We start from the raw sequence: 15799 nt of genomic DNA, 5'->3' as shown, positions 1-15799 counted from the left end.
TGGCGCATGGTGCGCTTCTTTGTCTCAGAGAATACTTCCACTGAACGGAGCTGGGGGGCACCAAAGTCTGCTCTCCGATCTCCTCTCTCCTCTCACTCCCCAATGTACTCCACAGCCTCCCTCTCCCCTGTCCCCCCTTTTGTGTAGCTACCCGAATAAATTAGCAACCCAAGTCAGTGTAGGGAGGAGGAGGAAGAGGAGGAGGAGGGGGAGGAGAGTAGGGGGGCTGGGCCTTGTGGCGGAGGAGTCGGCTTTCAGTCGGTGAGGTGCACGGTGCCCTGAAGCGGCTCTGGCTCAGCACATACACACACACACACGCGCCGTGTCTGAGTGACTGGATGCTGAGAGAGAGAAAAAGAGGAGAGAAACGTTTAACATCAGCGAGAGAGCGGGCAGAGCACTGCAGGGCCACAGACGGCTCTTTTCTTCTGCACACTGCAAAGAAACCGAAGAGCTTCCCAGCTGATCCAAACGCGCTCACCTGACACGGGAACCGACACGCCAAAAAAAGACCCTTCACTGGAGGAGTAAAACCTACCGGATAAGAAAATCTGTGGAATTGGCTCAACTGTCATTTTTTTGTGGATATTATGTGAAAACAAACAAACAAAAAAAGCCCGGTCCAGCTGGCCAGCTCGGCTCCATTCAAGATTTTGTCCTGGTGGATTGTCTGTCGGTGAATTGGAAACCCGTTTGCATACTAATCAGTTTTGGAGGGGGGATCCAGAGCGCACATCCAGAGCTGCGGAGTGGGTCAGATGAATGTAAGTGACAGGTCCTTTTATTCTCACCCTCTGTGGTCACTGATGCATGTGATCAGAAAGAGATGAAGGTAGAGAAATGAGCTTTTCTGGGTTCTCCATGCAGATGGGTGCACCCTGCATCTGCACCTTGCATGAGCTGGTAGCTGGTCAGGCTAACTGAAATGTGGGGAGACCATACTAGAGGCTACAATAGTACAAGAAGATCAATGGATCCTGATGATGCAGCATATTGATTATTGATTACCATTCACAGCCAAACCAGCCAAACAGCAAGCTTGAAAAAAAGAGCAGAGTGTAAAATATATGCTAAACATAAAAGGGAGGTTATTCTAGTGGGCCAGGGTATAGGCTCATTGTGTCTTATGGAACTATTTGATGACAGTAAGTCAGTGGTTTCCTCTTCAGGGTTTCCTACACTTTGTTTTGGAGGGAGGACAGGACCACTTAAAGGGAAACACCACGAAGCACATAAAATGGGCCAGCATACTTTTTTCTGGGGAGACTAAATGATGTGACAGAATCTAAAGAGACTGTCTGTGAGGCATCACTAGTGGAGAGAATTCAAAGCAATGCTGTGTGCCTTTAAGCAAGGCACTAAAATCATTAGCTGCAGCAGTGCCTGCTCTGCTGAAGATGGTGTAGGTTTCCAATTTTATGTGTGATTATTAGAACAGAAGCAGAAAATGGCAGTGGGACTATTTTAGCAGACACTTAAGTCTGTATAATATGTTAAATATAAAAAATAAGAAGTCTAAGAGGATTCTAGTTAGTTTGAATATCTAGGAAATACTTTGACATTTTTTTTTTTTATCATGAAGTGTATTTATAGCAGCTACGTCTGTCCATATATGTTTGCACGGCCAAAAGCTAAAAACAGGATCGTAGGGGCATATTTAAGTACCAAACCACAATAGTTATTCCAGTCATATCTGGTGTCTGCTGGCATCCGCAGCTCCCGGTTCTCCGCTGTTAGGAGGGATACGGATCTTTGCATTATTACACTATCCACTTACATGGTCTCATGTGCTCCAGCTCTGCAGCACACTGGCCTCAGCCTCTGGTACTGCATGTAACCAGTAAGATTTTGGTTTCTTGCAGAGTGATGAGGCGTGCAGCAAGACATTTTCTAACAGGAACCATATGGATATCTGTTGGTGCGGCTTCAACTGAGTAGAGCTTATGTTTGTACAAACAACTTATAATTACTCACATCGGCTGCTTAGTCGAGCTTGTATACAGGAGCAGGACTGGGCCAAACTCTGGATACTTTTCACAATTGTTGTCAGTTGAGAATTTTCTAGAGTTTTGTCTTGGTCTGATTGTTGAAGTCATGAAGAAGATTTTTTTAGAGGATGCAATTATGAAAACATGATTTCTAAGTTTGAGCGTAGACAACTATTTGATGATCTAATTTGCAGGATTTAGGGACATCTACTAACAGAAATGGTATAGGCTATTCACGACTATGTTTTCATTAGTTTTTAATAGGGCTGTATCAAAGTCAGTGATATCGGTTTAATCAGGTTTGTCAGTTCAATATGCATATTATGAGATTAGGTTTGATTCCCATACAAGGTTTTTAAGTTTGAACAGGGCTCAGCTTGGCGTTCAGAGTGACAGCAGCATTCAGTATATAGTTATGTAAAGTAATGGTGCCAGTGATGGGTCGCAAATGCCCAACATTTCTGCCTTCTGAGAGGTCTTGGACTGATTACTTGAATCTCTGATTTTCAAAGGGCAGTTCTAGTTTTTAACCACCTGAAAATAAGAATCATATCTTTTTTTTTACCTTAGAATGAGCCATTTATATCCACATACAGATCGTGTCTGCTTCCACGGAGTCCACCATGTTTCTACAGTATCTTAGAAAGGACAAACCAACCACTGGCTGGAGACAGGGCTTGTTGGTGTTTTTGCAGTTTTGCATTTTCATGCAGTCCTGTCGGGCTCCGTAGTTATCCTGCACATTTGGCACAATGGACAAGTTTCAGTTCTGCAACCTCACTGCTAGATGCCACTAAATCCTACACACTGGACCTTTAACAGTGAAATGGCAGTTGAAGAGTCCACCTTGACCCTTGACCCTCTTGTGAAAGATTCTTCCTGATTTATTAGCTGAGTGGTTCATTCATGTTATTCCCATAACGACCTGAGTTTCTACTGTTTTGTAGCAAGCATGTCAAGGCAGAGAGGCCTATTCATTTAGTCCAGTGTCAAGTCTTTCTGTAGAGCTTATCAACAATGTAAACAGTCAGCTGTTTACCTTGCTCTTCATGTGCAGCTGAATGGATGAGTATGATACTGACTCTGTCAGGGTCGGGCCTGATTCTTTTAAGGGCTGTCTTCTTAATAGATGAGTACCCTCGACAACAGCATCTACTACAGACGACTATATTACAATTTTTGGGGGAAGGTGACTGAATTGTACCCGTTACCCTCCAACCCCCATTCTATCCGTTGTGTATCGGTTTGTTTGTGCATTTTGCAGCAACATGGCATCAAACTTGGCTTGGTTTTCGCATGTGCATCTACTCGTAGTTTTAGAAAAGCCTCTTCTGAATCATGCTGGCATGCAGGGAAATATAGTTAAATCTCTGCTTTAAGCTTTGATCATTTTTGCCTTTTTTCAAAATGAAATATAATACCACTTCCCACAGTCTTAAAGGATACTTTTTTGTTTACTCTAATGGTATTACTTCAGGGAATGTCCAAGTTGAGGCTTTATTCTTCAAATCTCAAGTAATCTTGAGAGTGTACTTTAAACATTGGAGATATACAGTGTAATCAAATTGCGCATTCGCCACCCACATTGACACTGAAATCCTGCTTGTACTGTATACACCGTTGTCCTCTTTGTGGCTCCCACAAAACCCACACTAGAAGAAGATTTTGTCTTTTTTCGCCAAGATTTATTACATGATTTTATTCTATCCTTTCTCACAGTTGTCTGAATTGTTAATTAAGAATACAAAGACACCACACACACTTGCAATATTGCAGAAAAAACTGTAGTGAGGGATGGATTCGATGTAATATCTGCTTCAGCTCATCAACTCAAATCATGGAGTGCTGCCAGCAGAGGAAGAGTGAGGGGGAAAAACAGAAAGCATCTTCCCACCCAAATGTTGCAGCTCAAGCAAAAATCTGTCTAATTGTATCCCAGAACTGTTTTTTCCTGGGTTTTGTTTCTCTGTGCATGGGATATCTGCGTCTGAGTACAAATGTCGGAAAGTGACTCAGAGACTCCCTCTCTCTCTTTCACACACACACTCACACACACAAGGAAGCATACAGACAAATTATGTGTTCATCTACAAGTCTAAGTTTACCTCACTAGATTATATTCTTATATTTGCTAACCAGACCCAAATCCTAACTCCTAATACCAAAATGCTTAATGCTTTAAAACGTGGATGACATCAGTTTTGTTGTGCTGCATTCAGACACTTTTCACACACATTTAAACCTATGAGACCTAAGAAATTTGATTTCTTTCGAAAACATGGGAAAAAAAATGCAACAAGCAACGTGACTAGAAATGCCCAGAAAATTACACACACAACAATTGGGCAGGTAATTTTGCCCATTGCCTTCTTTCCATGTTGTTGAAAGATATCAAGCCAATTTTCTCAGGTTTAAAAGCGCTGAAGGGCTAAATTAACACCTTAAAAACAAAGAGAGGCAAATTTGCCATTTGTCCTCACAAGTATAGAAATACAACACACACTGAACACAGTGTTGAATGGTTAGCAGATGACAGCCAACAAAAAACTAAGGATCGTTTCCCCCTGCCTGGCTCCACAAGTAGCCAGTGGAATTATTTACCCTCCATCTTTCACTCAGTACACTTTGCTGATGCCTGGGGTTTGTGTTGGTGTCTTTATTTACTTCTCAGACCACCATCTTAGTCATAGCATAAACCAGAGACTCAATATTGAGGGGATTTCATGTAATTTATGTTTATTAGGCAGCCATGTGAACTGAAACCAGTGCTAAGCTGCAGCATTGCGTGATGGAGTAGCTTCGGTTTCCTGGAAAGCCGCTTCTGTTTGCATCATCCATCCACAGGAGGGCCAGGCAGTTATTATTAGCTTGAGTAGTAGAGTCAGAAAATAAGATTCCCATTGATAAGGAATCCCCCTTTGCTGATTGCTCCACATTTCATTAACTGTACCCTCAGGGCCTCATGGTTGCCATGGCAGCTACAATCACTAGTCTGCCATCTTGCCGTGATTATAATCGTGACATTTAATTACAGTGTAAAATTTGAGCTCTGTGTGTGCTTGCATGCAGAGGAAGTTGTTCCTAAAATCACAAATTGAAATGTGGCTGTATCAGGTTGGTTTCAGTAACTCTTGCTTATAGATGCATTGGTGGAATTTCTTCAGTAAGTATCAAAACTTCAAGATAAAAGCATCAGATTGTAATCTCACAATTTTGTTTTTGTTGGCCACCCTTAAAAACATGTTCCCACTTTCTCATCATTTACTATACTTGCTTATTTCATTCTTCATTCTTGCTGCTATAACTTTGGATGATAATGTTTGAATTATGAGGTACGAGTTGCAATGTGTGGTCGTGGAAACGGGTTTACATTTAATAAACTCTGGCAAAATGAATCAGACCCTGATACATTATCGTCCTGAGTCATACCTCATCTTTTAGCTTCAACTGAGGCTTATTTTCTGACTGTAGACTTTTCCCTGAGGAAATACACATCTTACCTTCCTGCTTACAGTATGAAGACCCATCTATCTGCTGATCTGGAGAACATATTACTGTATGACCGCCTCAACCAATCAAAGGACATGACCGGACTCTCCTGTCAGACACAGAGTGATTGACTAGCTGGAGTTTTCAGATGGTGCAGTCCCATTTTTGTTTGTTCTGAGGCCCAGTTCTGAAGTGCCCGCCTTTGTCGTTATTCATAGTCCTAGTCCAGGCTGATCCTGTTAGTGTAATGACCAGGTCAGCTGAATTGGAAAGACTACAGACACTGGCTAAAAATGCCTCTCAGTGCAGGACAGTAGGTGCTGCTTTTGAACTCGTTCCACTGCTCTCCAAAAATACCAAGTTTCAAATGTCTTGACTTGCCATAGTGTAATCTTCAAATTCAACAAAAGACGTTAATCCAAACTGGCCGGCATAACTAGACCAGGCCTTTAGTTTTGGATCTGGGATAATGACTACTGGAAATGGGCTGTTATATTCCTGGAGGAAGCTGCACATGGAAGTCCTCTAAAGCCTGGTGTTGTCTCGAGTTTCCCCATCCTGTGCTTCTCCAACGTGGGTTGGAGCTGTGACATTGGCTCCCGAGTGCCAAAGTGTGGCTAGATTGTCGGAACTCTGGGTTTCTCATTTTTGGAGTAAATGGATGGAAGAAGTGAGTTTGCTTCTGAGCCTGCGAGTACACACGCAATTGGATAAACTTAAACTTGTGATTAATGCCGATATCTCATCAGGGGTGCTTCTCATGACTACTTCTATCAGCACTAAATCTTTCAATTATTTTGTGGCTAACTGTTTAGTCTATTAAAAGGTCAAAAACCAGCAGGTGTTTGGCATTTTTGCTTGATAAATGTCTTAACTGTTTATGAATTCTCTGTCTGTACACTAATCGACTAATTGATAAGTTGTTCCACTGTGATCTTTCAGATGCCAGCAGAGATATTTCTGCTCAGACCTCTTTATCGATCTTTTCCCACTGAGGGGGCGACTGGCGCAGGCATCTGAATTATAGGTGCACGTTTCTGAATTAAGTGATATATTAATTTCATTAGTCACATGAAGAGATGTATGTGGGAATAGCTCTAGGGGAAGACGAATGAAACGCGGTAACTTTTGCCCATGTGGGAGCGTGATGATGGATGAGAAGCGTCTAAGCTCTGAGGCAAGCGGGCCGAGCAGAGAGAGGAAGAGAGATCTTGTCTGTGTAGATTCTCATGTGTTTTTAATGAAGTAAGTGCGATGATCTGAGCTTCTGGTAACTTCAAACACTTGCACCGAGCTGAGAGCTGCATGTAGGGCGCCGCAGCTCAGGTAGTGCAACGTGTTATGCAAGTTAAGGGATTCAGAGGCTGGATGTGTGTGGGTGGTGTGAGAGAAAAGGAGGGAAAAGAAAAAAGTTGGCCTGAGAAAAGTTTTTTTTGTTTCTTGACAACTTAGAGATTGAAAGCAGTGGCCTTTTGGAGGATCAAAAATGTTATTCTGTGTTGTTTGCCACTGAAATTTCTGTCAGACACTCGAAGCGCTATTGATCAGCCCCAAAGTTAATTTTTAATTTGGAACCTCAAAAGCCATCTCTGTCTTTTTTATCATGATTTCATTCCAATATTATTAACTGACAAGCATTGATGTCTGTTTTACTCTGTAAAGCAAATTAAAACAAAGACAGACAGACTTAATTCCCAGGCTTACCACAAGAAATATAATGGCGTAACATGATACGAAGGCATTCTCTTGGAGAACAGCTGTCGGCGCGCCACAAGCCTGAGAGTTGATGGAGAATTTAATAACTAATAAACTAAATCTCTGTCCCATATTCTGAGCTGAAGATGAGTAATTACACATTTTGATAATTTCCCAGATCTGTCAGCCAAAGTAGAGCCAAACTCCCATTCTCTCCCACAGAAATTAAGCCTGTTGCACTTCTCTTAGGAAGATACTGTGTGACCTCTTTTCACCCTCTGTTAGCTGGCAGAGTCTTCCACAAAACATTTTATCACTTTGATTAATGTTTGTGTGTTTTCTGATACAATAACGTGACCTAATATGACTTTCTGCTGGTTTGCTGTTAGGCCATGCTTCTGATTATTTCATTGGGTGGAACGGGGAAAAAGATTAAAGTGTGTGCTTGCCCGTGTGTTGCGTGTGTGTGTGTGTGTGCATGTGCGTGTGTGTGTGTGTGTGTGTGTGTGTGTGTGTTTTTACATTACAAGATAGATCTTTGGTTTCCCTTCTCCTGATCCTGTTTTGGCTATCAGCTGAATGTTATGTCTTTAAACTTTTCCTCATTTTGTTCGTTAACAAATGCTGTGATTCTTCTGACATTATATTGTGTGTGTGTGTGTGTGTGTGTGTGTGTGTGTGTGTGTGTGTGTGTCGGAATGTTGTAATTACATTGTGGGGACTGTGTCCATATTGCCACGTGGGGACTGACCTTGTATGTGGCCCCATAGCAGTCCCCACACAGTTGAACATTATTTTTTAAAGTTTTAGGTTTTGATTTATGACTGGGTTAAAGTTAGGTTACCGGTTGGAGTTAGGCATCTGAGGTGAGGATAACCTCAAGTGTGTGTGGGTATCAGTACTACACAATCATGGACAGAAATCAATTAATTTGATCAATCATTTAGCAAATATCGCAATTTGAAATTTAAATGAACTCTCCAGTGATTTGCATAGCATTCACATCACATTAACACTCACATTTAATCTCTAGCGCCATCACATGAAAACATTTTACTTTACACCCAAAAACATACTCACACATCAGAATCAGAATCACATTTATCGGCCAAGCATGCAAACACATACTTTTTACTTTTTTTGTTTTTGTTTTTTGCACTGCTCTCAGTGTAGTTACACATAAATAGACAAAACAACAAGGAACAAAGAAAACAGAGTTGGACAAATAAAGGTAAAACATAGACACGACTATTATGTACTCAAGTATGTAAAAGAGCAGGTGTATTTAAATGTTATATATAAAAAAGCAAAACTAATGTTATATATTGAATGTCTGTATATAATTAAAGTGTTCCATGGGCTGTAAACTGTACAATTAGTGCAAACAAATAAATCCTGAATAAATATACATGGACTGGATGATTATGTTCAGTGGACATGCACGCTGTCCAATTACACAATAATACAAATACTCACTACACAGAAATGATCCAAATGACAAGCAAAGAAATATCTCTGTGTGTGATGCATAGCATGCTTGTGGAACAATATACTGCCAAATGATTTTCATGTCTTCCACATTCAACAGTTAAGATTATTTCCTGATGTTTAAATACATCCAGCCACTCTTCTTCTTTTTACAACAGAGGACTAAATTGGTGTTCTTTTTCAGAAAGAACTCAAAATGCAAATCATAAACAAAGAAACAGTTTTTTTGAGACAGTATACTGTTATTTATCTCAGTTTCACCAGTGAGGTATTAATGTTCGACAGAGCCATGGACTTGGTTTGACTGAACAGCTTGCCCTTGTGGGATAATAAACGTGGTCTGATGGAGAGGGGCAATGAATTATGGTAGATGGCAGCTGCTACTTCACCTTTAGGGAGATCTCGCCACGCAAATCTTTTTTGTTTTGTTTTTTGACTCTGCTGACTTTGTGCTCTTTGTTTTGTATTATTATCCCAATCTCTCTTGTCCTCATAGTCTTTGAATTTCCACCCACCCTCTAATTTTTTTTTCATACACACAGGCCCACACACTCATCAGAGAAGTGCACGTTCACTTGTCAGTGTGGCCTTGAAGGTTGAGAGGTTAGTGAATCACCTCCGGCTGTGTTTTCACTTGCTCCATGCCTTCACGGATGGTCCAGAGGGTACATTATTTATGTGGGTGCGTGTGAGTCCTCTGCATGCATGTGTGTGATTCAGCGCTCACTCAGACTATGGTTAACTTCTTTATGTTTCTGTCTCTGTCACCGTGGCAGTGTTGTTTTTAGGGAAACCTCAGTCAGAATCAAACTTTTCTTCTGCATCCCTAGTTCCACTCTTTCCTTTCCTCCTCCCAACTCCTACTGTGTCGTTCTCTTTCTCCTTCTGGCCTGTCGGGCAGTAAAATCTAGGACGTTTTGTCACAGGGGACCTAGTGCAGTTTGTAAGTGTGTGTGTGACTGTATTCTAGCTTGACATCCTCTGTGTGGGTAAATAAACAAATCTGAGTCATCACACCAGCTTTGAATTGTCATGCTGTTTCTGCAAAGTTTCAAAATCTTTTGCAGTTGTTTTTCTCTAACTAATATCCCAGTGGAATAGAGTAAGAATGTTAGTGGAGAAATGCAAAAATGTAAGTGTGACATGACTATCAGCAGCAGCACAGTGAATTGAGACTGAATTGACAACTTCAACCAGGCAAGACTTGAAATAGTGCTACACTACAAAATGAATTAATCAAATATACCTCACTAATAAATTATGATAGCTACACAATGTCTGTAAGGAGCACTTGATGGTTTTCTTGGAGGCTAATAATGGAATGAAACATACCAAAAATGAATTTATTGAATGATCTTGAATATCACTGATCCCAACACGAGGACACATAATGATAAACTGGGGCTGCTCTTGTATTACTGAGAATAAAACAAAACTTATACAGCAAGTCAGCACTTAAACCTCATTTTCACCGCATCATTTCACATCCAAATGAGAGCATGGAGCCAAACCATGAAAATATATCTCACTGTTCAAATACCTTTGGATTAGAACAAAAATAATCCACACACAAGTGACATTCACTTCCTTCTTCAAAGAATAAGACTTGTGTCATTTAGGATATTCTTTTCTATTCTGCTCTTCAGAATAGAACAAAAACTGCAGTATGAAAACAAAGAGTGGACTTGAAACTCTCAGTAGGCTCTTGGCGCAGAGGCTCGCTCTCACTGTGAACAGACTAGTCTCTGCGATGACGTGGTCCCCCCCTCCTGATCTCTGCAGCCTCACTGATGTCACTGACATGGACATTTATGTAGGAAATAACTCATAAAATAAAACTCCAGAGCAGCATTTCATGGTCAGAGTTAAAAACAAAGGCTTTCACAGTGTTGAGGTAAACTGGGGGAAATGGTACAGTTTGGTTTCTCTGCGTTTGTAATATCTTATAGATAATAAGATAAGAAAAAATAAGAGACAAACTTTAAGATGTGAATAATGATCACATTTGAAAACAATATACCATAAGACACATGATAATATAATAGATCAACTGGATACATTTGGAATCTCATATCAGTTTTACAGACTTCTGTTTCACATTTCCCTTTTATAGCATGTATTTGTGGCTGGATAAGTTGTCACTCTGTATCAGATCAACCAGTGAAGCCACAGCTCAGAGTAGCCATAATAATTAATTCAAACTTACTTACTTAGATTGTACCACTCTCCACAAACCAGATACGTAGGTTGGGTTTCACCAGTTGTGAGAGCTTTTACGGCTTCAGACCTCCCCCTGGGTGAGGTAACCCGATTGTGCGACGCAGTCATGAAGTCTCCCGGCACATAGTATTATTAATATTGATTATGCCTTGGTGCAACACGTGCATGTATATTTTAATATGTAAGTGTGTGTGTGTGTGTGTGTGTAAAAGTCCAGACAGCGGACGTCTGGCTGTCTGAGGGGTCGGTGCTACGATACTGTGGGTTCCGTTTTGATTGAGTCAGCTATGGAAATAAATTGAAATTGATATCCATCTTTAGTGTAGTCTGGATGTAGTCTGGAATGGAAGAAAAAGTGAAATTGAGGAAACATAGGTATATGTGCATAGAGGGAGACTTAAATATACACACACACACACACACACACACACACACACACACACACACACACACAACACACATGCTCACAGTGCTGGTGACAGCTGGGGTTTTGAAATGGGACGTCTATATCCAGAGATCCGGGGAAAGGCGACTAAAGGGGAGACAGGGGTCATAGTTGTCGTCCCCCTAAACACACACAACCCAAACGACATGAAAACTGAGATGCAAAGCATTCCTCCATCCTCTTCCCCCAAACAGACTCTCAGCCCTCCCTTCCTGGTCTCACAGAGCTTTTCATCGCTGCAGCCTGTTTCACCACAACCTAACCTTTTATTCTCAGTCATTTAACAAGCTGATGTTGCTTTAGTCGCTTTGTAATTGTGCCATTGCTTCGAGCTGTCAGAAATTTCTTTTTTACGCTTTCCAATGGCACCATAACTACAAAACTCTATTATTTTAACACCATATAAAGCATAGGGCTGCAACCAACAATTAGTTTCATTAGCTATTAATCTGTTGATTATTTATTTTTTTAATTGTTTGGTCTATAAAAAGTCAGAAAAGAGTGAAAAATACCGATTTTGGGCCAAAGCCCAAGATTTGCCCAAAGACATTCAGTTTACTGTCATAAATTCACATTTATGGTGATGGAATCAGATAATTTTGACTTTTTTTCTTCTTGAAAATGACTCAGAGTGATAAATCGATAATGCAATTAGTTGGCGTCTAATTTTATAGTTGACAGCTTATTGACTAATCAATTAATCGGTGCAGTTTTAATAGAGCAAATACATGATGTGGATTGCAAGAAAACTGTTGCAAGATGTTCCTCCATAAATCTGATTTTCGTAGTTGGGGTTTTTAATATGCAAAGGCAAGGTGGTATCCAGTGTCTGTCTTTATGGCAGGCATACTGTATTTCTGACATCATCTTGTGTATTTCATTTTGACAGCCTTTTCCTTTATTCTTCCCCCGTCTGACTTTACTGTCAATCACAGCACTTAGCCAATGTTTGTTCTGGGTGACACAGAAGCTGTTGCAGGGCTGAATGAGTTGCTGCCAACTATCTACAAGCAATGCCAGACCTCTTAACCGCTAAGGAACTAGCTGAATGCAATCCTGCGCTGTTCCATCAAAGCACGAGAAACATGGCCGAGATAGAGGCGGTACAGAGTGGCCTTTTTTTTTTTTTTTTTTTTTTACTTGGAACTTTGTGACTTTTGGTCCTGTTTAGCTTGGCCTACGGGCAGCTATGGCATGCCCAACTAGATCTGCAAAATCCATTAGGAGGGGACGGACTGAGGGAAGGAGGAGGGACGGACACGGGAGGGATAGGGTGATAGAGAGGCCTGTTAAGAATTGGCCCGGCATGAGGGAAAGCTATTCCTCACAACTGAGATAGTGTGAACACACTCACGCACATCCTCAAACACACACTGTATCGCTTTAAATGGTCACATCCTATAGAAAACACTATGGTTTTCTATTATATGGTAACAGCACTTAAGAGTGGAGGCCCATGTATTTGAGGCTTTGAGGCTTGCACACAGCAGAGGCAGATTATGGGGGTGCAATGCCAGATATAATGCGGCTGAGACTGCATGGAGCCCTCCGGGTCTGCCCTGCCTGTCAATGTGGTCGCATAGAGATGATGTCACTGCTTGCATGAACATGTGTTGAGCAGGCGAACAAAGACACAGATGTGTAAAGACCCACGCAGTCACACAGACAGGTTGAAACTTGTTCTTTGTTGTATTTTACCTCTTTTATGTACATTGTTTTTGCATTTGAGAAGAAATTAGACACACCTCAATTCATGCAGCCATTTATCATAATTAGCAGAATGTTATAAAGACTGCCACTAGAGGGAGTGAATCAGGTGGCTTTCTTTTCCACCAGCCATCTGTTAGAGCCAGTATCCTTTCAGCATGAGCTATATTTTAGCCCTTTGCTCTCTCCATTCCTCATCAGCTCGTGTTTTCCAGTGTAAACACAAGTGTATTACAGCACTCGTCAAAAGGGAGATGATGTCATCCGCCGACTGCTCATTGACAGTGACAGATTGCAGCCGTGTGACCTGTTCATCAATATAACCTTCCACTGACACTCAACTGTAGCAGTGAGGGAGAGAGGATGTAAAAAGACACACATACGCACTCGCACACTTTGGAGTACACTTTTCTGACTTCGATAATAAGTTTCTCCTACACAGCTCCGCGGTCCCTAAAGACAACAAGGCAGTGAAGCCAAAGCAAACTGTAATCACGCCTCAGAACTTGTTCTATTGTGTCCTAAATCCCCTCTTTCCATCTCTCTTGTTCTTTTTTTGGTCCTCCCTGGTGTTCCCACTGGCTGCATTATGGTACTGTAGAGTACCATGGCTTCATTTCATCACAGCAGGGTCTCCGAAGTCTCTGACGCAGAGTTTCCCTCCAAGCAGTAAAAGGTTTCTTTCATCATCACACCCCTGATTGTCTCTCTGAGACCACCTCTTTCAACTTCTCTTTTTTTCTTCTTTTCTTCCTGTGCTTATTCAAGACAGACAGTCCCACAGACACAAACAGTCACGAATACTTTGACACATGGCAAACAAAACAAAAGAAAGGCGTGTATGCAGACTAAGCGCAGTCTCAGCTTTGCTTGCCTCTTTGCGTAGGAGAGCAGCAACTGTCCAGAGCAGCCGTCTAGACCAGATGTAGAGGTCGGCGACCGTACCAGTGGGGCCAGTATCAGTGTCCCTCTCCCTGTCCCAGTGGAGCTATAGTCCTTATTAATCTCTCCTCCTTAGAGGCCTCATAAACTACCACGGGAGGTCAGGGTCGGCAGAAAGACTGGGGGGTTGAATGATAGCAAGCGGATTCATGTGATAAAAAAGTATTTGCTTTATATGCTATGGAAACTCTAAATAGTCTGTCAGGAGCCCTGTAAATCTAAAATGAATAACAAAACAGTGTAGCATTATTTAAATGGCTTCAAAGCTTGTTTTGAATAATGATTTGTGTTACTTGTGCAGAAAGACATTTTTTATACCCTCAAAGACTTATTCAGACTACAGCCTTGAGAAGAAAATGAAAAGAAACTTTTTATATTAAATGCAAAGGCAAGCAAGTATTTCAGCATTTCTGTGTGTGGAAACTCAGGAGCTGAAAAATGAAGCCAGCGTAGAAGTGTCAAAAACTGCATTTCCTCAAATAGCCACTCAAGGCTGGCTCCAAGAGTGAGTCAGTCCCATAGATTGTAAAAGTAATGGACATAACTACCATGACGCCACTCATTGGTTTGTGGACTCTTGCTTTGAAGCCAAGAGTTTGGCATTTTGGCCCTTGCCATCTTGTTTTTTTGGAGCCAGAAGAAGCTGAGTAGCTGTGGACACTATCAGCAGACAGCCTGTCACTCAAAGCGATTAAATATGCAAAACTATTAGCCTAAATAGAATGTAAACGCTAAAAAAAAAAAAGTTAAAAAAAATTAACCCCCTGTACAGTTGTCTTGAACAGGGTAATTAGCTAAAGTGACTAAAATCAATGTTTTTTGTAACATGCTAGAGCAGAGCAGGCACCCCATGTGTACAGGCTGTGTCCGCGCTACAGCAGCCACGGGTTCAACTCCAGCCTCCGCCCTTTGCTGCATGCCATCCCCTCTCTCTTTCCCCCTTTCACTCTTGTACTGTCCTATCAATTAAAGGCAAAAACACCCAAAAATATCTTTAAAAAAAAAAAAAAGATTGGGCATCCGACTTGCTTCTGGAGCCAGCCTAAAGTCCCCATTTAAAGAACTGTAGTATTTGGTACTTTACTGTTGGCTTCATTTTTCAGCTGCGGAGGTTGCCACTTGTTTAATTCCCATAAACACCCACATTAAAATGCTCAACTTTACAGCAGAAATAAACATGGTGGCTAAAAACAGTTTTTGTCTCTATAGCTAAATTCTCCATTCATGAGATTTGTACTGGAGATGAATTTTTATATAATTACTGTTTAAATTTTTACAATTATAGTCACCTTCTGATTTCAGAAATCCAAGATATAAATGGCCAAAATGCCAAAACTCAAGCTTCAGAACAGGATTTCATGAGCCAATGGGTGATGTCATGATGGCCATATTCATAATTTCTATGGTGTCGCCATTACCATGACTGAATGAGTGAATTTAAACCTGTTACTGGTGGCTACCTTACTCCAATGAACTATTTCATATTTTATATCTATTCTAAAGAAGGTGCCTCTCATCTTCTCCCTATATAGCATGGTATTCAGCCTTTCCATAGGCCTTCCAGAAGGTCAGTCAATGATCTTTTTGTACGTGGGAGTGTGAATGCTCCAATTCAATCTATGTGCCGATACTGCAGCTGGCAGCAGGCTGGCTTTCTCGCTAGAGTTAGAAGACATTCCTAGAGTTAACTGTCCAGACTATACATGCACTGGGGGAGTCATTGTCTGGGCAAATATGGTTAGCCAGCAAAGTCCAAAAACCTCCACTGACAAGTAACCTCTCTTATTCTACTGGCCCTTTGCCTGCATCACACATGTATAGTTTG

The 15799-nt window shown here is 41.2% G+C and overlaps 1 protein-coding gene across 1 annotated transcript in view; it reads left to right on the top strand.

Annotated features, from left to right (window-relative positions):
* The first annotated feature begins 272 nt into the window (after nt 1–272).
* Nucleotides 273–15799, top strand: part of LOC121952282 (protocadherin-16-like) — a 99290-nt gene continuing 83763 nt past the window's right edge. The window contains exon 1 of the mRNA XM_042498854.1: nt 273–764. The gene's annotated coding sequence lies outside the window, so the exon portion shown is untranslated. The remainder of the gene's footprint in view (nt 765–15799) is intronic.

This window comes from Plectropomus leopardus, chromosome 13 (assembly GCF_008729295.1).
Source record: "Plectropomus leopardus isolate mb chromosome 13, YSFRI_Pleo_2.0, whole genome shotgun sequence".
Lineage (NCBI taxonomy): Eukaryota > Metazoa > Chordata > Actinopteri > Perciformes > Serranidae > Plectropomus > Plectropomus leopardus.
This window is presented reverse-complemented; position numbering and strand designations above follow the sequence as displayed.